The following is a 25465-nucleotide window of genomic DNA, read 5'->3' as shown; positions in this document are numbered from 1 at the left end:
TGGTGGGGTGATGATCAGGAACACTGTTGCTGACTCACACTGGTCTGGTGGTGACACTAGGACTGCTGTGGTGATGATCAGGAACACTGTTGCTGACTTATACTGGTTTGGTGACAATGGGACTGGTGTGGTGATGATCAGGAACACTGTTGCTGACTTATACTGGTTTGGTGACAATGGGACTGGTGTGGTGATGATCAGGAACACTGTTGCTGACTTATACTGGTTTGGTGACAATGGGACTGGTGTGGTGATGATCAGGAACACTGTTGCTGACTTATACTGGTTTGGTGACAATGGGACTGGTGTGGTGATGATCAGGAACACTGTTGCTGACTTACACTGGTCTGGTGATACTTTGACTCAGGTGTTGGTGATCAGGAACACTGTTGCTGGCTTAAACTGCTCTGGTGACAGTGGAACTGGTGGGGGTGATCATTAGGAACACTGTTGCTGATCTACACTGGTTTGGTGACAATAGGACTGGTGTGGCGGTGATAAGGAACCGCTACGGTGCCCATCAAATGCAGCCAATGTGCCCATCAATTGCTGCCACTCTGCCCATCACACCCCTGCCACACCCCCTTAAAGGAGAATTACCCCCAAAAAAGATAATTAAACCCACAAGTGCTTTTTTTTAACCTCTACTATTCCTTTATATTGGCTTTTAAATGTACAAATGCAGCAATTTAGAAATCAGATGAAAGGTTTAGCGCTGGGAAACATTATTTGAAAGATAAATAGTGCATTTTATATACATCTATATATAGCGGATCAAAATGAGGAAGAATGAGGGACATAGGGACATTGCTCCAAATCAGGGACAGTTGGGAGCCATGCATTCCTGCAGAACAGTAAACGTCCTTTGCTTTATACATCTGCTGGGCTTCCTTGCCAGCCCTAGCGCCTGTCTACCCGCAACGAAGATGGTTTGCTCGGCCTCACTCAGCAACTGCGCCTGCGCACTGATTCCGCATCGCCTGACGTCGGCTGTCGGTGGGGGGGGGGAATGTTATGATTGGACGGACCCCCACTGGGCACCGTGCGTGTGGGCATGGAGTGCGCGCCTGTGGATAGCATGTGCTCAGTGTGAGAGAGCGTGTCCGCCGCGGAGAACGTTCATTGGCCAGCCTTATGACATGTCCCCACCCTATAGGCGGTGTCGGTGCCCTTTCAGCGTGGCGTCAGAGGCAGCGCTGTCCTTGTGAGAGGAGCAACGGCAGCACCCAGGACGTGGGGGGAGACCCCGAGGGTGAGGGGGGCACGGGACAGGTGTGTACACGTGTTGGGGGGGGGGGGGTAATATACAGTGTGTGTGTGTGAAGACTACAACTCCCAGCATGCTCTGCTCACCATACCTGTAATTCTGGCTTTGCTCTGTAAGACACCATGGACCATTTAAGGGAGCATGCTGGGACTTGTAGTTCTGAGAAGGTCTGACATCCTGATGACCTAGTGATACAATTAGATCGCTGTCTATATATAAATTGTGTCGTGTGTGTGTCTCTATACTGCGACTCTGTGGCAGCTGCAAGGTTATAGCTCAATTACTATAGGAAAAAAGTGTGTGTGTGTGTGTGTGTACACACTTTTTTTTATATAGTAATTATATTTTATATAAATTATTTTAATTTTTCATAAAAAAATAAATATATAATTTTTTTAATGAAAAAAAAAAAAAATATATATATATATATATAACACACATTTTTTTTTTATAAAATAATAAAAAATATTTTTTTCCCTATACTAACTATTTTATATAATTACTTTAATTTTTCCTAATAATAAAAAAAAATTTTATTATTTTTTTAATGGGGAAAAAAAAGCTATATATATATATATATATATATATATATATATATATATATATATATATATATATATATAATTTTTTTTTTCCATATACTAACTATATTTTATATAATTACTTTTATTTTTCATTAAAAAAATTATATACTTTTATGAGATACTGTGTGTAATATATATATATATATATATATATATATATATATATATATATATTATATTAAAAAAAAAAAAATTCACAAAAGTGGGTACACCCCTCTCACATTTTTGTAAATATTTTATTCTATCTTTTAATGTGACAACACTGAAGAAATGACACTTTGCTACAATGTAAAGTGTAAATTTGTTGTCCCCTCAAAATAACTCAACTCACAGCCATTAATGTCTAAACCGCTGGCAACAAAAGTCAGTACACCCCAGATTTGTGGAGTGCACGACTAATAGTTGTCCTGTGGACAGATTCTCCCACCTGAGCTGTGGATCTCTGCAGCTCCTCCAGAGCTTCCATGGGCCTCTTGGCTGCTTCTCTGATTAATGCTCTCCTTGCCCGGCCTGTCAGTTTAGGTGGACGGCCATGTCTTGGTAGGTTTGCAGTTGTGCCATACTCTTTCCATTTTCAGATGATGGATTGAACAGTTCTCTGTGAGATGTTCAAAGCTTGGGAGATTTTTTTTATTACCTAACCCTGTTTTGCACTTCTCCACAACTTTATCCCTGACCTGTCTGATGTGTTCCTTAGTCTTCATGATGCTGTTTGTTCACTAAGGTTCTCTAACAAACCTCTGAGGGCTTCACAGAGCAACTGTATTTATTCTGAGATAAAATTACACACAGGTGAACTCTATTTACTAATTAGGTGACTTCTGAAGGCAGTTGGTTCTACTAGATTTTAAATTAGGGGTTTTCAAGCGGAGTTCTGCCAAAAAAAAATAAGTCAGCAGCTACAAATACTGTAGCTGCTGACTTTTAATATATGGACACTTACCTGTCCAGGGTGCCTGTGATGTCCTCACCCTGAAGCCGATCTGTCCCTCAGCTCCTGGATGCAAGCATCAGCATTTTCAGTAAGAAAGTGAATCCTCAAGGCTTCACGGCCTGGTTCTATGCTGCGCATGCGCGATCGCACTGGTCCCTGCTGTCTTCTGGGGCTTGTACGTCTCAACAGAAGACAGCGGGTTGGGTCGGAGGAGGGGCCTGACATGGCGTAGATATCCCCGGATCCTGCGGCTATCTATTGCCAGAAGTGGGAGCAAATACCTGGATTAGACATGCATCTGCTCCCCCCCCTGAAAAGGTGCCAAATGTGACACCGGGGGGAGGGGGAAGGGGGGGGACCGTAAGTTACATTTTTAGGCTTTAAGAGTAAAGGGGCTGAATACAAATGCACGCCACATTTTTCACTTATTTATTTGTAAAAGAATTTGAAAACCATTTATTGTTTTCCTTCCACTTCACAATTATGTGCCACTGTGTGTCTTGGAGATATATATATATATATATATATATATATATATGTGTGTGTGTGTATAGATAGATAGTGTGTATTATTATTATTATTATTTTTTTTTTTTTTTGGGGGGGGGGATTAATGCTGGGAGTTGTATGTAATGTCCATAATTTACAGCTAGTAACCCAATGATGTCATCTACGTAGTCCTATTGATCATGTGCTATTCATATAATGTAGAATAATGATATCTTTCTATGACCCTTTTCTGTAGACCAGCTATATATTTCGGTGGACGGGGTGACTGATGGGTGCGTCTTCTTCTTCTTCCTCTCCGGCTCCTCCAGCACAGTAGACTTTCCTGAGCCGTTCCTGCATCGGAAAACCAAACCAGAGAATCCAATCAGATGAGCGGAACATTCCAGGGGGACGTTCGCCTCTAATTCAGGTAACTTTCACAATGACAATATGTTCATTCTATGATTATAGAGAAAAAGAAACTGTGCCAAGGAAAAATTGCACCAAGGTGCACAAAAAAAAAAAAAAAAAAAAAAAAAAATATATATATATATATATATATATATATATATATATATATATATATATATATATATATATATATATATATGTATGTATATATGTATATGTGTGTCTCCTATGGAGATCTATGGGAAGCTGCAACTCTGCTGGTTTAACATAATCTACAGTAAAAGTAAACAAAAATATAAAGAATTGCGCTAAACTTGTGTCACAAAATAATTGAATCTTGTGAAAAATTCCCCAATAATTGTGTGATCAATAGAGAAATACAACAGAATACAAAAGTGATTAAACACAAACCTATACATAGTTTGTAAGGTTGAATAAAGTCATCAGTCTATCCAGCTCAACCTGAGTGTCTACAATTGTCCCTATCCCTGTAAATTGCACTCTCACATCAGTCCCTACCCTCCAGGAGCCCACAATCCAAGGTCCCCATTCATATACCAAAGCCAATTAGCCTACCTGCATGTCTTTGGAGTGTGGGAGGAAACCGGAGGAAACCCACGCAGGCACAGGGAGAACATGAACACTCCAGGCGGGTAGTGTCGTGGTTGGAATTTGAACCGGCAACCCTTCTTACTGCTAGGTGAGAGTGCTAACCATTATGGTACTGTGCCTATGTGCTGTGTATATATTATACAATAAAAAGTATATGTGGCGTGCATATGTGTACCAGTGCGATCGCGCATTCGCAGTATAGAACCAGGCCGTGAAGCCTTGAGGATTCACTTCCTTACTGAAAATGCTGATGCTTGCACCCAGGAGCTGAGGGACAGATCGGCTTCAGGGTGAGGACATCGCAGGCACCCTGGACGGGTAAGTGTCCATATATCAAAAGTCAGCAGCTACAGTATTTGTAGCTGCTGACTTTTTTTTTTGTTTGGCAGAACTCCGCTTGAAAACCCCTAATTTAAAATCTAGTAGAACCAACTGCCTTCAGAAGTCACCTAATTAGTAAATAGAGTCCACCTGTGTGTAATTTTATCTCAGAAACCTCTAATATATCAACCAGAAATAGCACAAATGTTATAAATTGAGTTGCAGTCCAGAGAGTAAAGTAAGTATTTGATCCCCCAAGTAAAACATGACTTAGTACTTGGTGGAGAAACCCTTGTTGGCAAGCAAGATGTTTCTTGTAGTTGGTTATCAGGTTTGCACACATCTCAGGAGGGATTTTGGTCACTCTTCTTTACAGATCTACTCCAAATCCTCTAAGATTTTTTGGCTGTCGCTTGGCAACCCCAAGGTTCAGCTCCCTCCATAAATTTCCTATAGGATTAAGGTCTGGAGACTGGTTAGGCCACTTCCCGACCTTTGCGTCTTCTTGAGCCACTCCTTTGTTGCCTTGGCGGTATGTTTTGGGTCATTGTCATGCTGGAAGACCCTTCAGTGTTCTGGATGAGGGAAGAAGGTTCTTATCCAAGAGTTTACAATACATGGCCCTGTCTATTGGCCCCTCAATGCGGTAAAGTCGGCCTGTACTTTTTAGTAGAGAAACGGCCCCAAAGCATAATGTTTCCACCTCCTTGCTTGCTTGATTGTAGAGATGGCGTTCTTAGGGTCATAGTCAGCATTTTTCTTCCTCCAAACACGGCGAGTCTCGTTAATGCCAAAGAGCTAAATTTTGGTCTCATTACCACAGCACTTTCTCCCTTCTCTGAATCATTTAGATGTTCATTGGCAAACTTTAGGCATGCCTGTACATGTGCCTTCTTGAGGAGGGAGACCTTTGCGGGCGCTGCAGGATTTCAATTCATGGTGGCGTGTTGTGCTACCAATGGTTTGGTGACTGTGGTCCCAACTGCCCTGAGATCACTCACAAGCTCCTCACGTGTAGTTCTGGGCTGATCCCTCACTTTTCTCATGATCATCTTTACCCCATGAGGCTAAATCTTGGATTGAGCTCCAGACCTACAGCGATTGATGGTTATTTAGTATTTCTTCCATTTGCAAATAATAACTCCAACAGTTGTCTCCTCACCAAGCTTCTTACTGATGGTCTTGTAGCCCATTCCAGCCTTGTGCAGGTCTACAATCTTGTCCCTGACATCCCTTGACCGTTCTTTTGGTCTTGCCCGTGATCATGAGGTTTAAATGGAAGAAAGAGATTCTGTGGACAGATGGTGTTTTTTTTTTTTATTTTTTTTTTTTTTTTATATACACATAACGAGTTGTCATTTAGGAGCACCTTAAATTGGCAGGACTAATCTGTGAATCACATGAGCACATACTGTAGCCAGTCTGTGGGAGCCGGAATTATTGTTGGTTGGTAGGAGATCAAATGCTTATTTTACTTACTGAACTGAAACTCAGTTTATAACATTTGTATCGTGTGTGTGTGTGTGTGTGTGTGTGTGTGGGGGGGGGGGGGGGGGGGTTTGGTTGATATTCTGTCTGTATCATTTAAAATACACCTATGATAAATATTTTATTTTACTTTGTAAGTGGGCAAACTTGCACAATCTGCAGGGAATCAAATAATAATTTCCCCCACTGTGTGTGTGTGTGTGTGTGTGTGTGTGTGTGTGCGTGTGTGTGTGTGTTCTAAGTAAACCAGGAGGAGAGAAATGTCAGCATTGGCCTGGGTGGGAACTGGTTAAGCTGACCAGCATTATTATTATTATTATTATGCACGCGATTTAACGTAGCAGTGCTAAGCAATCAGGCCTTTCCACAGGCCATATATAGAAAAAAGTACCAATGGGATTGCTGCACTTAAAATGTATTTGAAAAAGACATCAATTCAAATGCATGACGGTTTCCGGCTGTACGGATAGACTTCTTCAGAACAAGATGCCTACAACAATGGTGATCTTTAGGCCTCATTGGCACGAGACTGATCCGTTTAGCAGAGTCTGCCAGCTCAGCAGGAGATCGGTCCGTTGCTCTCCGCTGAGCCGGCAGATGACGGGGTCTGTCAGAGTGCCGCCGACTTCCTATGGACGAGATTGTGTGTGTGTGTGTGTAAAAAAGATATGATAAATTATTGTCTTCTCTTTCGTTCATTGACACACAGCTCCATTTTTAATTCTTGCTCTTAGGGTTATCACGCCACCTTCAGGAGAGGACTAGGCAGAACATGTAACTCATGTAAAAACGGCAAGACTACATAGAGAAACATTCCTCCACTTGGGTGAGAGGCCCCGTTGCCTTCTGGGACATGTGTGTCCAAGAAAATAATGGAGCCATTCACAAAGCGCAGCGCGACAGGAAACGGGCAGTGAAGCCACAAGGCTCCACTGCCTGTTTCCTAAATTAAGATGGAGGCACCGGCGGATCCGATGGACGGGGGTGGAGTGTTTGTAGCTGTTGACTTTTAAAAAAATAATAATGGGAGGGGGGGGAGACACACTGTATGTGGGGGGGGGGCAGTGAACACTATGGGCCACCCCATAGTAGTGTTCTGTACCACCCTTCACATCACCCCCCCCCCCATCCCTGCTTTCAGAGCGCAGCGCCCTCCTTGGCCCCTGAGTTGTGAGCGCTGCAAACACACATGGAACATGCCTTTCTGGTATCGCGATCATTGTTGTTCAAGTAAATGTCCATCTCTATAAGGTTGCCTACCTCCTGCTCTAGGGTGTCTGTTTTCAGAAAGGATAAGATTTGGGGGTTTTATGCAATCTTCAGGCCTAAAATTTTTGTATATGTGCAGAAATGTCTTTTGGCAGTGAAAGGGGAGTTCAGTACACATCATTATTCTCGCCTCTCCCTGTTCTAAACATGCTGGGACTAGTAGTATCACCATAGATGAGACCATACACAGAACATAGCCTGCAGGTCCATGTTCCAATTATTATTCATCATAGAGTGGTATGGGCGGCTGTGGTTACAATGCTGGGACATAATCGGATGTGTCACTCGTTTTCCTCCAGAAGTTGTAGGATGTGATTCATACAGCTGTTTCACTATGTGCTTTGTAATGCCTCCTGTCCTTTTGGACTTGATTTCATTTGTTTTTATACATGTGTGTATGTATTTATTATTATTTACTCTTACTATACTTTCTTACAATATGTGTGTTTTTTTTTTTTTTTTTTTTTTTTTTTTTATGAGCAGGCATCCATAACCTTTTTATTCAGCACACTGGTATTGATTCACTAAAACTAGAGTGCAAAATCTGGTGCCGCTCTGCTTCCTATTGTATTGTTTTGCTCCGGGGTGCCCCATAAACTTGTCTAGCCTGCTGGGCAGATCTGTGACACTTTACTCGGTTTGCCTTCCTTCTGTGTGCTGATTGGGAGGCTTCTAATTCCACAAACGCTGACCAATGACAGCAGCCTTCAACCCTCCGCAGCACTCGCAGTGTACATGAGGATTCTGTTGTGTAGTGACAGTTGGCCGTTGATATGACTGTAATTTGTAGCATGAATAAGGATGTTGTGAAACATGCCTAATGTAGTGTGGTGGAGTGCGGCAGATGCAACAAAAGACCGATTTACAAATTATTCTTTCTTTCTTTCTTTCTGCATACTAACAATTTGACATGCTATTTGTACCCAAGTCACCATACGTTTTATTTGTTTCAGATGCTAAACCATCTGATTTGTACCCAAGTCAATCGATGGATTAACTTTGCTACAATCGGCCTGCCCATACATCGATTGAATCTCGGACGGTCCCTGCTGAACTGGCCAAGATTTGATGCAGTTATGGCCAGCCTAATGTCATTGTAAAGATTCCCCTTTTTTTTTCTTTTCTATTTTTACTTTTGTCTTTAACCACTTGTCGTCCTCCTCCAGGTTTTGTACCCCCACCCCTTCAAGACTAGGCCTTTTATTTTTTTTTATTTTTTTAATTTTTGCCTTTTTGCTTGTTCATTTAACTGACAATTACACAGTAATGCAACATTGCACCCAAATAAAGTGTGTGTGTGTGTGTTTGTTTTTTATTTTTGTTTAGTTTAGTTTAGTTTAGTTTTTCCCCGCAAATAGAGCTTTATCTTGGTGGTATTTGATCACCTCTGCGGTTTTTAGCTTTTGTGCTATAAACAAAAAAAGAGCGACAACTTTTGAAAGAAAAACATATTATTATTATTTTTTTTACTTTCTGCTATAAATCATATCCAATAACAAAAAAAAAAAGAAAAAAAAATCTAATCATTTAGGCCAATATGTATTCTGCTACATATTTTTGTTAACCACTTCAGCCCCGGACCATTTTGCTGGCCAAAGACCAGACCACTTTTTTGCGATTCGGCACTGCGTCGCTTTTAACTGACAATTGCGCGGTCATGCGACGTGGCTCCCAAAAAAAATTGACGTTTTTTTTTCCCCACAAATAGAGATTTAGTTTGGTATTTGATCACCCCTGCGGTTTTAATTTTTTGTGCTATAAACAAAAATAGAGCGACAATTTTGAAAAAAAAATGCATTCGTTTTTACTTTCTGTTATAATATCCCCCCAAAAAAAAAAAAAAAAAAAATATATATATATATATATATATATATATATATATATATATAAAAACATTTTTTAGGTCGATGCATATTCTAATACATATTTTCGGTAAAAAAAAACGCAATAAGCGATTATTGATTGGTTTGCGCAAAAGTGATAGCGTTTACAAAATAGCGTTTTCACAGCCGGGCGCCCACTGCGCATGCGCAAGTGGTGCAGGGCGCCGTGATACACCGCACAGCCACCTGGGACAGGTGACTGTGCGGCGCAAGGGAAAGTGATGTCACCAGCCCGGGCAAGGAAGAAGGCAGACTACGAGGGACCCCCTAGCAACAGGTATTTAGAGGTGAGCAAAAAAAAAAATGTTTTTCCAATTATTTTTTATTTTATTTTATTTTTTTTAAAGAATTTTAAACATTTTTTTATTTTTTGGTGGCAACACCACTTTAAGAGCAGGCGTTTCACAGATATAATGGACAGTGCTGTTCACACTAAGCGTTAGCCTCGCTTCACAATGAAAGCCTCGTGTCGTGCCAGGAGGCGTTTGAAAGGCCCGTAGGGCATTTGGGGAGCATTTTTAACTCCTTGTTAATGCTTGTAAAATGCCTGTCTAATGCCCATACTAAAGCTCGTGCCTGTCTGACTCCCATACTAACACTATAGGGGCGTTTATAAGAGGTTTGGTAGGACAGCACCTTTCTAGGTCCCAGTAGTAGGTGGTTAGGCTGTCGTGAAGGACAGCTTCTCCTTTGAAGGCCCATGCTTGTAGACCTCTAGATGGGTTGTTTATTTGTCGTTTACAAGTCAGACCTCCTTTTGTAAAAGTTTTCTTGTCATGTTTGCAGATTCCAGCGGCCCCCGGCCATAGTGTGTTACTTTAATTGGCTTCATTCCTGAGTGTAAAATCCAATTAACTTGTCTTTACGTTTTTAATCTGAACCAAGCGGATTTCAGTGTCACCTGATCACATTTTTCATAAATCTTTCACCCCCTTCTGTCCCCGTCTGATTCCCTCCCTCTGCTCTACACCATTATAGGCTTTCTAATGAAGAATTCCAGGCATGGATATTTTATAAATCGTTACATTGATCCAGCTGGGACCAATGTAACTCTGTATATACCATACCTGGCTGAGCTCCCTGGAAGCTGGAAATCTTTGCTGTAGGCACTGCTACTCTACTTGCTTCCGGGTTGGCCTGCTGCATTGTGAACACAGACGGGTTACTTGCTTGGCATGGGCACTATTCGGAGAGTACATTGCATTTTCTCTATTAAAAGTGGTCTCTGAATGAGGTGGAAAGGGGGAGCGGTGACTTCACAATCTCCACCTCGACCAATCGGAGAATCCGTCGCTTTGTCTTTATGGCATCTGTGCTGAGCAGACGACCTCCTGTGTTCACAATGCAGCAGCCTAACCACTCCGCACAGGACGCAGAAGCAAGTGGAGATCACTGGTATCAGCTTCAGGGATTTCCACCCTCTAGATCAGGGGTCTTTAAACTTTCTAAACAAAGGGTCAGTTTTTTTTGTCCTTTATACTTTGGGGGGTGGGCGAACTGTGCCCAGTGGGAGTGGAAATTTTCCTGGCATCAGTGGGAGTAAATTTCACATGGGGGGGGGGGGGAGGAACAGTGCCCTAATACCATATCGTTGGTATCATTGGGAATAAACGTGCCACCATAGTGGGGTGGGGGGATGTCAATGGGAGAAATGGTGCCCCGTTGCCACTGTCAGTTGGCAGAATAGTGTCTCGTATCAGAGGAATAATGCCCCAAGGGCCAGACGGATAAAGGCAAGCAGAGGGCTGCTTCTGGCCCTTGGGCCGCAATATGGAGACCATTGCGCTAGAGGGATCCCACTGGAATGGAGTATATACATGGCTATATTGATCCAAGATTTCTGAATGTAACCATCTAATATCTAAAATATCCATACCTGGAATTCTTCTTTCAAGGGGGAAAAATGGTCACTTTCCCTGGCTGGCAGATGGAAAGTGTTTTTTAACCCTCTGCCGCCCGCCATATAGCAAAATGACGTCGGCAAAGTGGTTGCGATAGCCTGACTGGACGTCATATGACGTCGGGATATCAAGCCGTTGCGCGCCCCCGGGGACACTCATCACGGCGATCGTTGTTGCCGCGTGTAGGTGTAAAATACCGCAACTCCACTCTAGGTAAAGAGTCTTTGATGGCTGATCACGATGTAGACGGGAAGAGCCATTCTGACAGACGCGAGTAGAGGAAAGCCGATCGGCTGCTCTCCTGATGGGGGGGGTCTGTGCTGATTGTTTATCAATGCAACCCCCCTCAGATGGCCACCACACTCGATGCCTAGGCAGAATCCAGTCAGTGCCCAGACAGCTGCCAATCGGTGCCAATGAAAAATGCCTGCCAGTGAAGCCCATCAGTGCCACCTTTCAGTGCCACCTTATCAGTGCCCATCAGTGAAGGAGGAAACTTATCTACAAAATTTTATACCCAAAACCAAGAAAAACGTATTTATATATTTTTTTTCAAAATTTTCTGTCATTTTTTATTTGTTTAACAAAAAATAAAAACTGCAGAGGTGATCAAATACCACCAAAAGAAATCTCTGTTTGTGGGAACAAAATGTGTGTGTGTGTGTGTGTGTGTGTAAAATATATAATATATGTATGTATATGTGTGTATATATGTATATGTGTATATGTATGTATATGTATGTATGTATATATATATATATATATATATATATATATATATATATATATATATATATATATATATATATATATATATATATATAGCAATATAGGGAGAGATATACATTTAGAATGTGTGTATATCTATCACACACCATGCTGGGGGCTGCAGTCCACTCCCAGGGAATCGTCCCTGGCTGTTAGTTTTCAATTGGCCCTGAATATGACCAATGGGAGCGGGCATTTCCGGACTGGGTGAAAGATGGCTGCTGGGCTTATGGTTGCCACCTTTTCTTCCAGCCAAACCCGAACACTTTAGCGGTGCGCAACTTTTTTTTGTAGTATAAACTATAGGATTGTAAAAAAAGACCTTTGGTTCCCCAAGGAGAGCAGTAATGAGACACGCAATGCATGCCACAGCGAACAGTTGGTGTGGTCAGGTTGTGTTAAAATTAGGAGGGGCTTAAAGGGGCATGGTTAAATAAACCATAAGCTTAGTTTGCAGTGCCACAGTTAAGAGTCTCAGACTGATTGAACTGCTCAGTTTCCATCTGATGCCATCCAATCCACCAGACAGATGGAAAATAGGACCTCCCGTCCATCCGTTTTTCCCTCAGGATCAGATTGGATGGCGCTGGGTGTCGTTGACATCCGGCGCTCCATAGGAGAGACTGCCAATCAGGTCTGCCTAAAATAAGTGACGGGACCTGGACCTGATCAGATCACCTGTGTGAAAGGGGCCATAGAGAACTTGTGATCGGAGGAAGAAGCTGAGGAAACTAAATAGAATAACTAACTCATTTAATATGACTGTTCACAGCTCAGACCATCCCAAGGACCTGTCAGGGGAAGTCTGGGAATTGACAGCAGAAGCCAGCCAAGAGCCCCCCACCCCTGCTTATGTCCACACTATTCCCGACACCCGGAGAGCCTGAAGTAATTAGGAGGAACCCCAGGAACACTACATTGTTCAGTCAGAAACAAAGCCAGACATGCACATATACATTTTAGATCATGTAATTGATACTCTGACCTATTTTCTACCTCCAGCGCTGCCATTCTAGCTGTGTACCAGGAAGCAAGCAGAGTGTTATCTGAGACGGCCTGGGGTGTCCTCCGTTATTGGACACTGTCTGCACTACGGAGCCCAGGAATCCATCATGTCAGACAAAGGCAGCCCTGCCTCTGCTCTCTGCTGGAGGGTGCTGCATTCTTTCTCATTAGGCAGCAATGCTGGGGGCACATCAGGTAATTGGGGAACCACAATTTGGGCTGAAGGAGGAGTGAAATCCCCCTCAGCTGCGGCTCTGCCTGTGTCGTTCCCTTCACAGAGCCTGTTAGTTTTGGCGCCAATGTCCTGTGGCTGATGGAATGTGCAAGTGGAGGCGTTTTAATTGGGGGGAACAGTGTTGTGGTGTTGGGGCCATGGGCCCTCCTCTGCTCCTCCTAGTGATGCCCCGCCTGGGACAACACACAGATCTGTCTTCCTGCATAGAAAGACAGGATCTGTGTGATCTCCCCTGTCAGAATAAGATCTGCATTGTTTACTATGGCAGATCCCCGTTCTGTCACTGCAGGGAACGATCGTCTGTCTCTCCTGCTGTCCCCATCACAGTCGCACACTATTTTCATTATTCATTAAAATAGCTCTGACATATACTCTAGGGTTGTAAAGAGAAGGCTGAGCTAGTCACTTCAGTCTCTGTACCAGAGAAGCTTACACTCTAATGTCCCCACCACAGTTGCTTACAGTGCCTTGCGAAAGTATTTGGCCCCAATTATTCATTTTTTTTTTTATTAGTTAAAAAAAAGTTTCGAAAATCCAATAGATTTCGTTCCACTTCACAATTGTGTCCCACTTGTTGGTGATTCTTCACAAAAAATAAAAATGTTATATCTTTATGTTTGAAGCCTGAAATGTGGCAAAAGGTTGAAAAGTTCAAGGGGGCCGAATACTTTCGCATGGCACTGTATTATTATTCATTTATATAGCTCTGACATATTCCATATTACTGTACAAGCAAGGCTTAGCCTTTTGCAGTGTCTGCACCAGAGGAGCTTACGCTCTGTCTCAATCACACACACGGTTATACATTTTTATATACAGTAGCTCTGTACAAAGAGCACTGAGCCATTCACTTTGTATGCACCAGAGGAGCTTACACTCTGTCTCCATGTCTCCCACTACAGTCTCATAATATAAATTGTGAATGTGGTGCGGACACAGTGAATGGCTATATGTTCTTTGTACAGTACTATGGAATATGTTGGCACTATATAGTGTAAATTTTTGTTTATTATAAATCTTACAAACATATAATAGAAAAACACGTTTACATATATACTAGGGGTGCACTGAATGGGTTTTTTGGTGCCAAAACCGATACCGAAAAATACACTAGGCCAAAAACCGATACCGAAACGTATTTTTTTTTTTTTTTTATATTTTTTATACAGGAGATGGTCAGACACTGGGGACATTGTGTAGGAGATGATCAGAGACTGGCGACGTTGTGCAGGAGATCAATGCAGCCTCACCAGTGCCCATCAGATGCAGCCAGCCTGTGTCCTCAGTGCAGCCAGCCTGTGCAGGCAAAGAGACAGGAGAGCGACCGCCTGGTTGATTAGAGCGCCGGGAACATAACAGCTTTCATTTCAATAGCTGTGTGTTCCCCGCCACGTGCTGTCATATACAGCCCCTCCCCCTTGTCTGGGCACTTTGATAGACAGATCACCCATCCAATCCTGGGAAGGATGGCCTGTCTATCAAAGTTCCCCGGACATGGGGGAGGGGCTGTATGTGACGGTGCGCGGCAGGGAACACACAGCTATTGAAATGAAAGCGCTCTAATGAGCCAGGCAGCGGCACTCCTCTCTCTTCTGCGCTATAGGACACCCTTGTAATGGGCGGCGCCCTGCCCCATTTTCGGCTCCATTATCGGTCATTTTTCTCTTTTGTCAAACTGCCGAAAAGGCCATTATCGGCCGATATGTTTCGGCGGCCGAAATTTCGGTGCATCCCTAATGTATACAAAATAAATAAATGACAAAATATTTAAACAAACATAGGTTGCGTCTCCTTTCACACGGGGTGGATCTGTTTTGACGGACTCCGCTCACTGTGCAGGGACGGACCTGTCGGAGTCCCGCTCTCCTCTATGGGGAGATTGGATGAAAACGGATCTGCCTGTCTGGTTTCCTCCGATCCGCTGGATGGATGGCGAACATATCGCAATACGTCTGTTATGAACGGATCTTGTCAGATCAGATGGCAGGTGTGTCTCAGTGGACATCCCCCTGCCCATAGAAGTCAATGAGTGGCTAGATCAGATCCACCTAGAAAAAAAAAACGGACAGGCGGACCGATCATGTGAAAGTGACCTACCTCCGCGTAAAAATACTAACTGCCATTTTTTTTGTAAGGGGAAAAAACAGAACAAAATATACAAACCAAGATATATGTGGTTGTTGTTGTTATTATTATGTGCCACAACAAAGCCCTAATCTCAACCACCTAAACACATCCTCAAGCTAAGAAACGATTACACATTGATCCCATGCATGCAGCCCTTTTAAAAAAAAAAAAAAAAAATGTGATCTTTAAAAATCTAGGGGATGTGAAAGGGACATTAGAGTGTAAGCTCCTCTGGTGCAGAGACTGTAAATGGCTCAGTGTTCTCTGTACGGCACTGCAGTATATGTCAGAGCTATAGACTGGAAATGTATAATTATATTGTGTGGCTGTGGTGGAACATTAGAATGTAAGCTCCTGTGGTGGAGACTGATGTGACTGGTTGTTTTCTATACAGCACTGTAGGCTCACTGCCCCATGCGATGGTAATTGAGGTGCCTAGTCTATAAATCTCTATATTTATTCCGACAAAGTAGTGGAAGAATGGTCACTTTCCCTGGCTGGCAAATGGAAAGATGGGGTCTGTTTTTGACATTTTTACTTAACTACTTCAGCCCCGGAAGGATCCCCCCCCCCCCCCCCCCTTAAAGACCAGGCCGTTTTTTTACCATACGGCACTGCATTACTTTAGTTGACAATTGCGCGGTCGTGCGATGCTGTACCAAAAAAAAATTGTCGTCTTTGTTTTTTTTTCCCCCCACAAATAGAGCTTTCTTTTGGTGATATTAGATTGATTGATTTATTTTTTGTGCTATAAACAAAAAAAAGCCGACAATTTTGAAAAAAACAAAACAATATCTTTAGGGCTGCAACTAACGATTATTTTCATAATCGATTAGTTGGCCGATTGTTTCGATTAATCGGTTAATAACCTTAAAAGTGTGGTGTATAATTTAGTTAATATGTAAAGTTAAAAAAAAAAAGGCAATTTATTCTTAAATCTCTCTATGCAGAGGTAAATATAAGGCCTCTTTCACACGGGACGGATCAGTAATGATCCGCCCCGTGATGATCCGCTCGCTCAGCGGGGATCACTCCGTTGTCCCCGCTGAGCCGGCTGCGGACAGGGCGGTCTCCGCACACTGTGCGGGGACCGCCCTGTCAGCTCTCCGCTCTCCTCTATGGGGATCGGACAAGCACGGACCGTCTGTCCGTGTTCGTCCGATCCGCTCTGCAGACTGATAGAAAAATGGGATTTTCCTCCGTCTGCAGAACCGGACTGTTGCGGAGGCGGACGAAATCGGGTGTCTGCGGATGCTCATCCGCAGACACCCGCTATCCCATAGGGATGAATGTATGTCCGTATTTCATCCGCAAACGGATGGATGAAATACGGACATACCGTCCGCATTTGTGAAAGGGGCCTATATGGTATATGAAACCAACTATATGGTTAGGGAGCAAAATATCTAATCCACTCTGAGAATAACAGACAGAAAAGATATACTGTTAGAGGGGATATATACTGTATATACTATTAGAGGAGAGAGAAGCTGTATATACTATTAGAGGAGAGAGATGCCGTATATACACTATTAAAGGATGAATTTGGTAAATATCAGAAAAATGTAATTCTAAGAACATTTGTTTAATTTGCCAATCGTTAGTGAGTTCAAAACGACGTTCATTTTTAACCACAGTCATGGGAAAATTTGGAAATAATAGCAACAAACTTCTTGGTCACAGGAATTTTCAGACAATGTATGTGGTTTTCGTTCAGAAATGACATTCATTTTAAAAACAGAAATTTTCAACAATATTCATTCATTCAGCTAATGTACGTTTTTCATCTGAATTTTCTCATCTGAAAATTGATCGGTGTGGCCAGCATAAGGCTCGGTGCACACCTGTACAATTTGCTTTTGCTCTGTTTCTGCAGTGCTTTTTGCTATGCATTTTGATTTTTGAGCACGTGATTTTGCTGCGATTTGCATTTTTTTTTTTTTTTTTTTGGCCAATTTGTTGGGCAAATCAAAAAAACACAAATTGCTGCAAAAAAGCATTACAAGCTTTTCTGCAGCTTCTCCATTGACTAATATTGAACCAAAAAAAAATGTACCGTTTTGCATAAAAAAAAAAAAAAAAAAAAGTCCCTGATCCTTTCCAAATATGCAGCGGCTGAAAAAAAAGCATAGATGTGAACGTGTCCCATAGGAAACCATGTAAATGAACTGTAGTGCATTTCTGCAAAAAACACATAGATGTGAACCTAAGGCCTAAGACGTTTAAGATAATGGGGTTAAAAAATAAATAAATAAATAGCCCTTTAAAGTACAAAAAAAGCAGATGATCACTACTATGAGGGGTTTCAATTTGTTTTACTGTAGAACTGTGAAAGTATTATTTGCTCTTTTTGTACTATAAAGGGCTCATTATAGTTTTTTTAACCCTATTATGTTACTGCCCGATCGATTATGAAAATAGTAATCGATGAATTTCATAATCGATTAGTTGAATAAAAAAATCCCAAAAAGCATGTTTTAATTGGTTTGTGCAAAAGTTATAGCGTCTACAAACTGTGGGATAAATTTATGGCCCCCCCCTTCTTTTTTTTTTTTTTAACCTTCTTCTTTTTTTTTTTTTTTTTTTTTTCATTTGTGGGACTGCGGCAGACAGATCGGACATCTAACTGCGATGGTAATTGAGGTGCCCAGTCTACAAATCTCTATATTTATGATGACAGAGTAGTGGAAGAACAAGCAAATAAAAATGTGGTCATGCAATGGTGAGCATACGATTAGTGAACCATCCCTTTAAGGATCTGCTCGTCCTTCCTGCCAAGATTTGCATTTCACCTTTGTGATAGTAAATGTTTTGTAGATCGATGCTGTAATCACCGCTGTAAATATGATTACCCCTCCTGTACTCGGGAGATGTTGGGGGGGGGGGGGGGGGGGTAAAGTTCAGCTCCTCCACACTGGAGTAAAGGTTATATTTATATGACTCTGGACACGCGCTGTGTACTGCGCTGTCACACATATGAGAGAGCGCATTTTATAGTGTGATTATTTTACAAGTCGGGATACCAGCACAGGAGATATAAACGTTCTTGGAAAAACTCTGCAATGAGCGTGTTTATCGGGAGGGGTCTCTCGGCTGCCATAGACATTCCATGTTCTGGACACACACCAGTCGTTATTTGGTAAATCATACAGTCAGAAGCTTTCAGATCATTTAGGTCTTCCTTTGTACAGCAGTGATATGACACGGCTCTGTCGTATTTATAATTGTTGTGTTTGAAACAGAACTCTGCCCAAAATAACAAGAAAAAAAAAAAAGAGCGTTAAAGAAAACCAACATTTTTACATTTTCAGCTTCAAGCCCTATTAACCCCTTCAATACCAGGCACTTAACCCCCTCCCCAACCCCCCGGCCCGCCCCCTCCCTCCTGGAAAAGGACAATTTTCAGCGCTGTCGCACTTTGAATGACAATTGCGCGGTCATACAACACCGTACCCAAATTACATATTTATCATTTTCTTCCCACAAATAGAGCTTTCTTTTGGTGGTATTTGATCACCTCCTGAGGTTTTTTATTTTTTGCTAAACAAACTAACATTTAAAAAAAAAAAAAAAAAAAAAAAGTTTTTTTCTTTTGTTTCTGTTATAAAATGTTTTCTCCTACGCTGATGGTGGCCACTGGATAGGCGGCGCTGATGGTGGCCACTGGATAGGCGGCGCTGATGGTGGCCACTGGATAGGCGGCGCTGATGGTGGCCACCGGATAGGCGGCGCTGATGGTGGCCACCGGATAGGCGGCGCTGATGGTGGCCACCGGATAGGCGGCGCTGATGGTGGCCACCGGATAGGCGGCGCTGATGGTGGCCACCGGATAGGCGGCGCTGATGGGCATTACTGATAGGGCACTGTGGTACTGATTGGCACTTTGGGCACTGACAGGTGTTCTTGATGGACACTTATTGGCAGCTGATGGGGCTGTGCTGATAATCAATGTGCTGATTATCAGTGCATGAACTGAGGAAGGCCATTTACCAGCATTTCCTGGTTCACATGATGATCAATTGTGATTGGTCCGTCAGAGACTCCATACCAGGATCGGAGATGTGAAGTGTCAGACTGAGACAGCACCACCAATTGCCATGCTGCATGGCCCCCGGTATGTTATCCTGAAAGACGTCATGGCATCCAGTCAGGATAACGAAACCACCGCCCGGCCATCATTCCCAAATTCAAATGTTTTATTATATTGCAGCTTACCAACCCTTTAGCTCTGATGGCTGCATTTGTTTTTCTTTTTTTAGGCTTTCTATCTGGTGATTTGGCCAGTAAGTCTGTTTGTGTTTTTTTTTTTTTATATATAAGAACAAGCTCTCCAGCAGAATGAACCAGTTTACATGGATTAGACAAACTACTTAACACTGGCAGCTTTTATTTATTGATGTAAAAGGAAAATAAAAAAATCTGTTTGCTGTAACTGATTATAAAGTGTGAGCTGGAGCTTTGCTTCAATTTTGTTGGTTTATTTAATTCTGCTAGTACATCAAACACTCCCAGACTGGCGATGCTGCTCTCCAAAGGTGCCCTCTGTGGTCCTTCATGCAGACTCGGGGTGCTCTAATACAGGTGGTGTGGTACTGGGCAGACCACTAGGTGAAACTGCCCAAAAAAAAAGAAAATGCATACAGCCACCACATCTAATGATTGGTAAGCAGCAGATAGTGGTTTCTAATTTGACTATATCTGGGGAGTTGAGTTTGAGAGTCCATGTTTAGATTGGAGAAGTTCAAAGGTGGTAAACTTCAAGTCACAGACTAGGGACCCTTTCACACTGGGGCATCGTCATATTTGCGGGGATATTCGGCCGCTAGAGGGACACTTTTAACACCCACAGCGGCGAAAAACGGTTAAAACCACCCGCAAAGTACTTGGTGACAGTATAGCTGTGATGCGCCCTTGATTTCAATGCACACCGCTCCAAAGATGTTGCTAGCAGGAAATTTTTTACCGTCCTGCCAGCGCACCACTCCAGTGTGAAAGCTCCAAGGGCTTTCACACTGAAGAGACAGGAGCGGTTCTTTCAGGGCACTTTGCAGGCACTATTTTTAGCACTGTAGCTAGCGCCTGCAAAGCCCCCCAGTGTAAAAGGGGTCCTAGAGAGGTTAGTTTATTGCTTAACCACAGTGTAAAGGGACTTTTTTATATGCCTGTATAAATCTAGGATCCCCTAGGAATGAGTCCAATGGTGGGGCTTGTAAGGAAAGTTTAAAGGTATTTTTATGTTTAAAGAGGAAGTAAACTCTGATGAGTTTACTTCCTCTTTCAATCCCTGCAAAGGCAAAGCATAATGGACTACTATGCATCGCATAGTAGCCCATTATGTGTCACTTACCTGACACAGGAGCCAGCGAAGTCACCTCTGTCCCCTGTAGTTCCGAGCGTCTATCTTCTTGGTGGGTCTCTCTGCTCCGGCGCTGTGATTCGCCGCAGCAGCGATGACGTCACTCCCGCGCGTGCGCACGGGAGCCGAGACGCGCGGCATCTTTGTCATCGACGATGCCACGCTCTGTGCGCCGCTGTCTACGGCGCATGCATCGTAGACAGCGGTGCCCGTCTTCGGGCAAATATCTCATAAACCGTATGGGTTTGGGAGATATTTCTTGGACCTACAGGTAAGCCTTAATCTAGGCTTACCTGTAGGTCAAAGTTGGTTATAAGGGTTTACAACCACTTTAAGCCATAATTGGAAGGCATGTGCGACTATTATATATTTTTTTTTGAGGATATCACGGTGAGAATTTTTATCAGACCATAAAAGACCTGGAAGAAATAAAGGGGAAATCAAGGTTGATTCAAAGGAGATCCATAGTATATGATCTATGAGGGCGGACCATTGTGCTAGCTAGGAGAATCTGGCAGCTAGAAAGTATTGCCAGATATTTGGTAGTCCAAGACCATCTTTGGATTGCGCTGTATGCATCAGGGAGTAGCTGAATCTGGGTTTTTCATCCGACCAAATACATTTATTAATTTCTCTTTGAAGTTCTTCCAATCTAGTTTTGGAGCTGTAGACTGGAAGTGCTCAGAAGTAGTAGAGAATTTTTGGGAGGATTGTCATTTTAAAAGGCGCAAATTCTACCCAGAAATAAAATATAAGAGGACCATAATTTCAATAATGTGCTTATATGAGAAAAGGATGCTGAGTAGTTGGCTTTGTAAAGAGTATTATAGGAAGCAGTAATATGTACTCCTAGGTATCTAAATGAATGGGGGCACCATATGAAAGGCAATTTTTCTTGCACTATGGATGTTATGACTGGAGTAATGTTAATAAGGAGTGCTGAGCATTTGTTTAAATTTATACTTAGACCAGAGAGCTTATGGAATTTATGGTGTTCTGCCAACAGGTTAGGTAAAGCGATAAGTGGGTCTGTTAAAAACAAGAGTGCGTCACCTGCATGTAAACTCAGTTCTAACTCTCTATGGCCCTTGGTGTAACCATGTATAAATTTGTCCGATATTTCAAATTTAGGGAGTAGGTGGTTTAGATCTGATCATTTTACACTATAGAACGCCTTGTTTGTTAAGGCTTATTAAATATACCGGGCGAGAATGTAGGTTGGCGTCTTGAATGAAATTTGAGACCAGTCTGATATTGTCTATTTGTCTACCGGGGATAAAGCTGGTTTGGTCAGTATGTATCAGAGATCAGACAACCCCAGCTAGTCTGTCTTTTAGAATTCTACCCCAAAAAAATGTAAGTCGTTATTGAGGACTGAAGTGGGCCGAAAATGTTGTGGGAGGGAATGGTCCTTATGTGGTTTTGGGATTGGGGATTGTTTAGCTAATAGCATATCATCGGGGAAGTGATTGTCTTGTAAAATATGGTTGAACAACTTTAGTTTGGATGTTAACCACTTTCAGACCGGACCATTTTGCTGGTAAATGACCAGAGGTCTTTTTACACTTTGGCACTGCGCTGCTTTAACTGGTAATTGCGCGGTCATGCAATGTTGTACCCAAACAAAATTTGCGTCCTTTTCTTCCCACAAATAGAGCTTTCTTTTGATGGTATTTGATTGCCTCTGCGATTTTTATTTTTTGCGATATAAACGTAAAAATACCGCAAATTTTGAAAAAAAATGATATTTTCTACTTTTTGTTATTAGAAAAATACAATAAACTCAATTTTAGTCATACATTTAGGCCAAAATGTATTCAGCCACATGTCTTTGGTAAAAAAAAAGTCAATAATTGTATATTTATTGGTTTGCGCAAAAGTTGTCACATCTACAAACTAAGGTACGTTTTCTGGAATTTACGCAGCTTTTAGTTTACGACGGCCTATCTCATTTCTTGAGGTGCTAAAATGGCAGGGCAGTACAAAACCCCCCCAAATGACCCCATTTTGGAAAGTAGACACCCTAAGGAAATTGATAAGAGGCATGTTGAGCCCATTGAATATTTTATTTTTTTGCCTCAAGCGATTGAATAATGACAAAAAAAAAATTTTTTTTTTTTTTTGACACAAAGTTGTCACTAAATGATATATTGCTCACACATGCTATGGGCGTATGTGAAATGAAACCCCAAAATAAATTCTGCTGCTTCCCCTGAGTACGGGGATACCACATATGTGGGACTTTTTGGGAGCCTAGCCGCGTACGGGGCCCCGAAAACCAAGCACCGCCTTCAGGCTTTCTAAGGGCGTAAATTTTTGAGTTCACTTCTCACTACCTATTACAGTTTTGAAGGCCATAAAATGCCAAGATGGCACAAAACCCCCACAAATGACCCCATTTTAGAAAGTAGACACCCCAAGCTATTTGCTGAGAGGCATGTTGAGTTCATGGAATATTTTATATTTTGCCACAAGTTGCGGGAAAATGACAAACTTTTTTTTTTTTTTTTTTTTTTTTTTTTTTTTTCACAAAGTTGTCACTAAATGATATATTGCTCATGCATGCCATGGGCATATGTGAAATGACACCCCAAAATAAATTCTGCTGCTTCTCCTGAGTACGGGGATACCACATATGTGGGACTTTTTGGGAGCCTAGCCGCGCACGGGGCCCCGAAATCCAAGCACCGCCTTCAGGCTTTCTAATGCCCCGTACACACGAGCGGACTTTTCGACATCCAAACTCCGACGGACTGAGTCCGTCAGACTATCCGATCGTGTGTGGGCTGCAACGGACTTTAGCTTCGCAAAAGTCTGACGGACTTTAGAAATGAAGCATGCTTCAAATTTTCCCGACGGAACTCCGCCGGACCCGGTCCCCTTCGGAAAATTCGCTCGTGTGTGTGCTACTCCGACGGACTAAAACCGATGCTAGGGCAGCTATTGGCTACTGTCTATGAACTTCCTACGTCGAATCCAGTCGTACGTCATCACGTTCGACTCCGTCGGAGTTTGGTGTGATGGTGTGTGGTCAAGTCCGTTCGGTCGAAAAGTCCGCCAGAACTCCGTCGAAACTCCGGCGGAACTCCTTTTGGAGGTCTGTCAGACTTAATCCCTCTCGTGTGTACGGGGCATTAGGGCGTAAATTTTTGAGTTCACTTCTCACTACCTATTACAGTTTTGAAGGCCATAAAATGCCAAGATGGCACAAAACCCCCACAAATGACCCCATTTTAGAAAGTAGACACCCCAAGCTATTTGCTGAGAGGCATGTTGAGTCCATGGAATATTTTATATTTTGCCACAAGTTGCGGGAAAATTACAAACTTTTTTTTTTTTTTTTCACAAAGTTGTCACTAAATGATATATTGCTCACGCATGCCATGGGCATATGTGAAATAACACCCCAAAATAAATTCTGCTGCTTCTCCTGAGTACAGGGATACCACATATGTGGGACTTTTTGGGAGCCTAGCCGCGTACAGGGCCCCGAAAACCAAGCACCGCCTTCAGGCTTTCTAAGGGCGTTACAGTTTTGAAGGCCATAAAATGCCAAGATGGCACAAACCCCCCCCAAATGACCCCATTTTGGAAAGTAGACACCCCTAAATTTAGGGGTACACTAGTGAGACTAGGTAATAAATGGCGGGTGCGCTGAAACTATAAAAAAATAACTAACCAACCAGCGTCACCTGTAACAGTTATATGCGGTAGTATATGGGGGTCCCTGGCGCTATAAAAAGCTGCGGCGAACCTAAATACCTACCTGCCTAACTAGCGTCACCTGTGACACTAATACGGCGATCAGAAAAATGATTGCTTATTAGGCTGGGTTCACACTGGAGCGATGCGGAAACGCCGCGAATCCGCGGCGGGTTCCCGCATCGCATGCCTCCCGGCGGCAGTTCACACTGCCCTATGCGAACTGCTGGGAGTGTCAGTGAAATGTTAATGACACCCCCAGATCAGTTCGCATATCGCAGTGCGATCTGCAAACTCGGATCGCATGGTGTGAACACCCATGCGATCCGATTCTGCTGCGGGCCAAAAAAAGGGTCCCGTGCGAATTTGCGGCGGGTGTGGCGGGTGCGGCGAATGGCTGAACTCGAATCGCACAGAGATCGGATGTGATTTGCACTGCAGTGCGGTGCGAATCACATTCGTTCTCATAAACCGCTGCAATGTGAACCCAGCCTTAGTGACACTGGCGACGGGGGGTGATCACGGGGTTAAACCTTTATTGGGGGGGTTAGGGGGGTACATTAGAACTAAAGGGGGCTAACCCTAACTGCCCTAACATTTATTACAGTCACAAATGACACCAATGCAAAAAAAAAAAAAATGACATTGGTGTCACTGTGACTGGGGGGCAGGGGTAATTGGGGGGTGATCGGGGGGTAAAGGGGGGGTGTGAGTGTGCCTGGCATGTTCTACTGTGTGTGTAGAGTGTTGGTGCAACTCACCGATCCGCTCTCCTCCGTGTCGGAACGAAAAATACCGACACGGAGGAGAGAATACATCACTTCCTCTCCTGTGTTTACATTACAGGAGAGGAAGTGATGTCACGGGGGATTTCTATTCGTCGGGAGCGATCGCGAGGGGGTGGCCATGAATGAATGGCCGTCCCCTCGTCCGGGATCGCTCCCGAACGAATACCGACCGCCGCAGGCACCGGGCGGGGGCCCGATCCGCGGGAGGCAAGGGACGTACATGTAAGCCCTTATGCCTGCCCGTGCCATTCTGCCGACGTACATCGGCGTGCGGCGGTCGGCAACTGGTTAATAATGGTGCAAATGTTTTGTAAACGGAAGTGGTA

General features: G+C 43.0%; 1 protein-coding gene across 3 annotated transcripts in view; it reads left to right on the top strand.

The window, feature by feature from the left end:
- The first annotated feature begins 1045 nt into the window (after positions 1–1045).
- The window catches only part of SLC5A6 (solute carrier family 5 member 6), a 122995-nt gene continuing 98575 nt past the window's right edge, over positions 1046–25465 (top strand). The window contains exons 1-2 of one of the 3 annotated variants that reach the window (XM_077489148.1): positions 1046–1252; positions 3530–3703. The gene's annotated coding sequence lies outside the window, so the exon portion shown is untranslated. Of the gene's footprint in view, positions 1273–3529; positions 3704–25465 lie in introns of all 3 variants that reach the window. The other 2 variants (XM_077489147.1, XM_077489149.1) reach the window with 2 other exon arrangements.

This window comes from Lithobates pipiens, unplaced genomic scaffold (genome assembly GCF_037356315.1).
Source record: "Lithobates pipiens isolate NorthernLeopardFrog02 unplaced genomic scaffold, aLitPip1_a1.2 Scaffold_18, whole genome shotgun sequence".
Classification (NCBI taxonomy): domain Eukaryota; kingdom Metazoa; phylum Chordata; class Amphibia; order Anura; family Ranidae; genus Lithobates; species Lithobates pipiens.
The sequence above is the reverse complement of the archived record's forward strand: the minus strand, read 5'-3'. Positions and strand labels throughout refer to the sequence as shown.